The sequence below is a fragment of the Phragmites australis genome, chromosome 2 (genome assembly GCF_958298935.1).
Source record: "Phragmites australis chromosome 2, lpPhrAust1.1, whole genome shotgun sequence".
NCBI lineage: Eukaryota > Viridiplantae > Streptophyta > Magnoliopsida > Poales > Poaceae > Phragmites > Phragmites australis.
The window spans coordinates 16,949,244-16,955,243 of NC_084922.1; positions in this window are offsets into that span (position 1 = coordinate 16,949,244).

Below are 6,000 nucleotides of genomic sequence, written 5' to 3' on the forward strand. Positions count from 1 at the left end.
GAACCCGTTTGACGGCTTACCTTGGACGGCATTCGGAAAGGTAGTCAGCGGTGGTGAAGGAGGTGCCGGTGCACGGGACGCGTCGGGGAAGGAGCTCTGATGACCGAGACGCGAAGGGGAGCGGCGAAATCAGTTCGTCGCGAGCACGCGGTCTCGAAGTTGTGCTCAGTTAGGGCGGAGAAGCGGCGAGTGTGGCGAATGGTGGAGCTCGGTGCGACGACAACAATGGCGGCGGCTACTGGAGCTAGAGGTGGCTTGGTTCGAGGAAAATAGATCGAAGGAGGGGGGTGCAGACTTATATAGGCGGGAAATAGATAAATGCGGACATCAGCACGGATTCGGATGGTTTTGTTGAGATTTTAGCTTAGGTGAGGCGGCGGCGCGGTCGTCTCGTGTCCGGCTCGGACTCTGGCGGTGCGACGCGAGGAAGGAGACAACACACACGGGCCCACCTGGCGGTGACGGGCGAGGAGGAGGCGGGATTTTGCGGGGCGCCTTTGCGCAGCGATGACTCGGGATTGCTGGGCCTGGCCTTCGGTTGGCCCAGGCGGGAGGCAGGCGCAGAGACGGGCTGCCGAGCGGTGGCCCAGGCGGGAGATTAGGCCAAGAGGGAGGTGGGGAGGAGAGGAGAGTGGGCTCGGGCTTGGCCCGAGAAGAGGAAAAGAAAGGATGGGCTGAAGGAGGGAGTTCGGCCCATAGAAGAAAAATTGATTTTTCTTTAATGAAACCTTTTCAAACTTTTCAAAAATCAAATGGTACACCTTGAGGTTTTCAAAAATCATTTTTCACACAATAAAACTCTAATGCATCTACTCCAGCATGAATGCATCAAACTTCTTAATATAGCCTAAGTTAATTATTCAATGTAGAAAATAATTTTTCCAACACCCTAATTGTAAAAAAAGGGTAAAATATTACTCTTTTCAAAAAGTTGAAAATCAGGGTGTTACAAACCTACCCCTTTAAAATGAATCTCGCCCTCGAGATTTGAAAGGATCGGAGAAGAGCTGCGAAAATTCGACTTTCAGATTTGCTTCTCTTTCCCATGTCGCTTCTTCTTTGGAATGGTGCCTCCACTGCACCTTACACATACGGATCCTCTTGTTTTTGGTGACTCGTTCTGATGTCTCTAGAGTCTTGACAGGATGTTCCATGCAGGTGAGACCCTCTCCAACTTCAATTTCTTCTAGGGGCATTTGCTCTTCAGGAACTCATAGGCATTTCTTCAACTGTGAGACATGGAAAACATCATGAACATCTGCTAGCTGAGGCGGTAGATCCAATTGATACGCTACTTCTCCTCATTTTTCTAACACTTTAAAAGGGCCTATAAACCGGGGTGCATGTTTTCCTTTGACTTTAAATCTACGAAAACCTCTGATCGGCGAAACTCATATATATACGAAGTCACCTGCTTCAAAAGTCAACTCATGATGTCAATGATCAGCATAACTCTTCTATCGTGTATGAGCTGTTCTCAAATTTTCTCTGATCTATTGTACTTGCCTTTCTGCTTCTCCCAGAATTTTTGGGCCAAACACTTGAATTTCTAGGCCATACACTTGACTTTCTGCACCAAAGTCATCAAAGATCATGTCAATGTTTCTTCACGCGGGAGAATCGGCAGGGTGCCTTAGCTTTCCATCTTGCTTGTGGCCCTCCAAGTGCCAGCACAATAATTTGGCCTATTTTTGATTCGCAAACAGATGCTTAAGACACGAAATTATAGGTGATATCACACCACCTTAGTAGGAATTCCTTTCTTCACCTCACCATCCTTTGATTGACTCTTACGCTTGTATCGAGATGCTTTGCACACTAGATATGAATGCAAGTCTGATAGATCTTTACGGTAGAGGATACAGTCATTCAGACATGCATATATCCTTTCTATATCCATCCTCAAGGGATAAATAACCTGCTTTGCTTCGTATGTACTTTTGGGCAGCTCAATTCCATTTGGAAGCATGTTTGATAAGAGTTCTAATAGTGCCATGAAACTCTTGTCCGGCCAACCATCGCTTGCTTTCAATTTAAGCACTTCAAGCACACATGACAACTTTGTGTATTCCGGTTTGCATCCAGGGAACAATGGCTTCTCTAAGTCCTTAATCAAGAACATGAATTTGTTAAAGTATCTTTAAGTACTCAAGTTTACGTCTGCATCGCACAACATCTGATCCAATCTATCATTGTTGCATGCAGCACCACAATCATCATCATCTGCACCAAATTCTTCATCATCTTCTCTTCTTATTTTGACTAATCAAGTGTGCTTGGATCTGTAGGGCTGCATTCTGTCTAAAAAAAGATATTTTATTTCTACAATCGCAACAAGGACAATATATAAATTCAACACCCTTCTCCAATCGATCCTCCTCAAGAGCTTCCAGAAAAGCCATCACACCATCAAGATACCCTTAGTTTGTACGAGAATACATCTAGCCACGATCTATCTACAATTTACGAAGTACATTAATGTTAAATCAACATAATATAAGAGAGCAACCAAGCTTTTCGTCAAAAAAATGGAGCTACCATACATGCATGCATGAATGAACCATACAAATGACAATTAATTCAAAAATAATTAATGATTACCATTATATTATATACAAGAATACCTAAAAATAAGGCCAAACATTAATTCAAAACTTTTCGTTAAATACTATAGTTATTGATAATTTTATGTTTATATACCAAAAATCCAAAATTAATCTACAACACTAGATTAAAGCTAGCCACTCGTCAGAGTATTTGGAGCCCGACAATAAGTTTCAGGTGAAGTTCGAACAATGCATCACCGTGGGATCTCTTTGCGTTGTTGTTCATCACGTCAGGATCAAAGCCGATGGAGGTGAGCCATCTGATCACAGGGGCATGGTCGTGATTAGATTAACGCGTACTAGTTTGAAAGTTAGATCTAGATCGTTCGATCTCAGGTCGACGGTCCAAATTTAACGGCGCCGTTCGTTGGGTGTTAACGCCGTCTAGACCACGTTAGCATGCCGAGTCAGCGCACCATGCCAGCCATTTTGCCGATGTGTTGAGCCACGTCAGCGCAAAGTGCTGAGTCAGCCAGCACAATCAGCATTTGTTCTCTTTTTAATTCGTTTTGTGCTGATGTCATACATAGTATATATTGCGCAATAACTAGTTTTTTAGTAAAAATAATTTTGAAAATAGGAATAATTTGAAAATAATTTAAATAATGTTTAATAATATTTTAACAGATTTATTTAATTCGGTCTAATGTTGTTACATAGTTTTATAATTCAAATAAATGTTAGAAAATTCCAAAAAAATCATAGAAAATCCCAAAAAAATCATAAATGACTCTGGAAAAATTCTAGAAAAATTTCTAGCAACATAATTTCATATGTACTTAATATTTTTGGTCCTATATGAATCTTTTAGAAATCGTAACTTGTTATGGAAGAGTAGGTGATGCTCTGATTTGACTTGTTCTTTTGCTAGATGGTCAAAGAAAGTGTGATCTTGTGTGTGATGATGTTTGTTGTGTGATATTTGGTTTATTTTGGATCTTGGTATTTATGTATTACTTTTCTGTTATGTTTACGATTAGACGTTAACATTTCGAAGGAGCTAGAAGGACTTCAGGATCAAGACTTTGAAGATCCAACTAAGTACAATTAAGGCAAGTTGTATTCTTGAACATACTTATCCCAGTTTTGATAATATTTTGTTTTACAAACGTGTATGCTAAATTTTTTTTGTTGGGAATCCCAAGAGTTAGGTTTTAACCTAGTTTTCCCTTATCACCCTTGTAGTTATGATATGGTATGGGTTATGGAAGAGTAGGTGATGCTTAGCTTTGCTTTGGGATGATGATCACGATAATGGCTCTACGAAACTTGATAATGGTCCTATACAACAATGATAAAAGATGATGGTATAATTTTTGTAGCTACATGGTATTGGGATTTGAGCAATGGTTTGATGAGATTGGTACACGTTGCACAGTTGTGTTGTGGTAGTCTTGCTCAAATCTAAGGACCGACTTGTGGAGTGATCTTTATGTGTAAATAGTACAACTACAAGTCTAGAATGGGATGGGCCTAGCCAATTAATTTGCATACTCTCAGCATTGTGTAGACCATCTAGTTGTGTGAAACAAAAGGATGTACTTCTAGGGTGTTTCATTGGCGCAAGAGGGGGCTTCCGTTGTTGAGGTATATTCACGTAGCGGTGAAACCTTAGTGGGTATGCATGTGCTGAGAGGGGCATTGTAAAGGCTTTCAAGTGGTCAAATCGATGCACACTTTGGAAGTGTGTAAGGTACATATGGGTATCAATAACGGTAGGGAGCCAGTGCATCTACCAAACCCTATCATCATCAAAGATGTCGATGATTGAGCAGCGACACCGGTGAGCTCAGTAAGGGGTCGAAACGATGATGACCCTATCCTCTCTGTCGGTATCGGTGGTTGGAGAGAAACAAGGAAGTTTCTTCTTCCTCTTCATTGAGTTGATCTTTTAGGAATTCTTGTAATCCTCTTTCCCTTAGCTTATCTGTAAAAGAGCTCAAAATCTTGTTAAATGAAAGGTTCCTATTTCTATTTCAATACCTGTGTATGACTGTGAATCTTCCTGTGAATACAAGGAAATTTCAAACAAGTGTTTGGTCTTTGTTTCTTCCAAGTAGGTTAGGGAGCCTTTGGTGATCCTTATCGGAATGTTGATCACGATCACCTTAGGCCAGACTCCGAGTGGAAAACGTCTTAGCTTTTAGGCACTTTGGGGACATGACAAGGTTTTCTACAGTTCTTAAAGATATATTTTTCCCTTCTCATTAGAAATATGGCGCGCACAATAAGTTTTGTAGTCCTAATGTACGTGAAGTCCCCGACTGGTTATCAGGGAAGGATTCCTGGATTGGTAGTCTTAGAATCACGAGTGCACGTTTGGGCGTAAGCACCGAATAGCGGCTTATCTCAGTTATTTAAGGCATTGTCTCGAAATAGGTGAAAGGCATATATTGATAATATGACAACTAATGTTTACAAAATATATCCTAAATACTTACAAATAAAACTTGCAAAGCTGGTCGATATTCCATTAATTTTTAAGGACTTGACTAACCTCCATAGTTAACCTATACGACCCTGGTCGGTTAGATTCGATCACCCTACAGGGACCTTCCCACTTCAGAGATATCTTGTTGCTATTTTTCTAGCTCTGTACGAGTTGCAGAACCATATTTGTGTTTTTTTTCTTCGAGAACATTGAGGTCATTCTGTCTTCTCATGATGTCATTCTTATCGGCGTACAGTTCGACTCGGGGAGATTTGATTTTTAGTTCAAAGAGCAGCATTGCTTTGGATCTATAGACTAGGAAGAAAGAAGTTTCACTCGTCGCCCTGTTGGACGTCGTTCAAAGTGCCTAGAGTACGTTAGGCAACTCAGAACCCCAGGCTTTAGCGTAAGAGGATAAGCGATTGAAGATGCGGGTTTTGATTTCTTGAAGTACTAGATCGTTTGCTCTCTCGACCTATCCATTACTTTGTGGATGTGCCACGGACACAAAGCAGATTGTAGTGCTAAGTTCCTCATAGTAATCTTTGAACGCCGTGCTAGAGAACTGAGTGTCATTGTCGGTGATGATCCTACTTGGGACGCTGAATCTTGTCATGACGTTTTTCATGATGAACTTCTTGGCGGCTGCCGATGTGATTTTTTTGACTGGTTCAGCTTCAATCTACTTGGTGAAGGTATCAATTGCTATGAACAGGAACTTGAAGCCCCCATGCGCTACTGAGAAGGGTCCCAGAATATCCAGCCCCCAAGTCACAAATGGCCATGATAAGGGGATTGTCTGTAGGGGCTGAGCGGGTTGATGTACACATCTCCTATGAAATTGATAGCTCGTACAATTTTTTACTAACTCGCTCACGTCATGGAGAGCCATAGGTTAGTAGAAACCTTATCTAAATGCCTTCCTGACCAGGGTTCTGAAGGAAGCGTGCGATCCACACACCC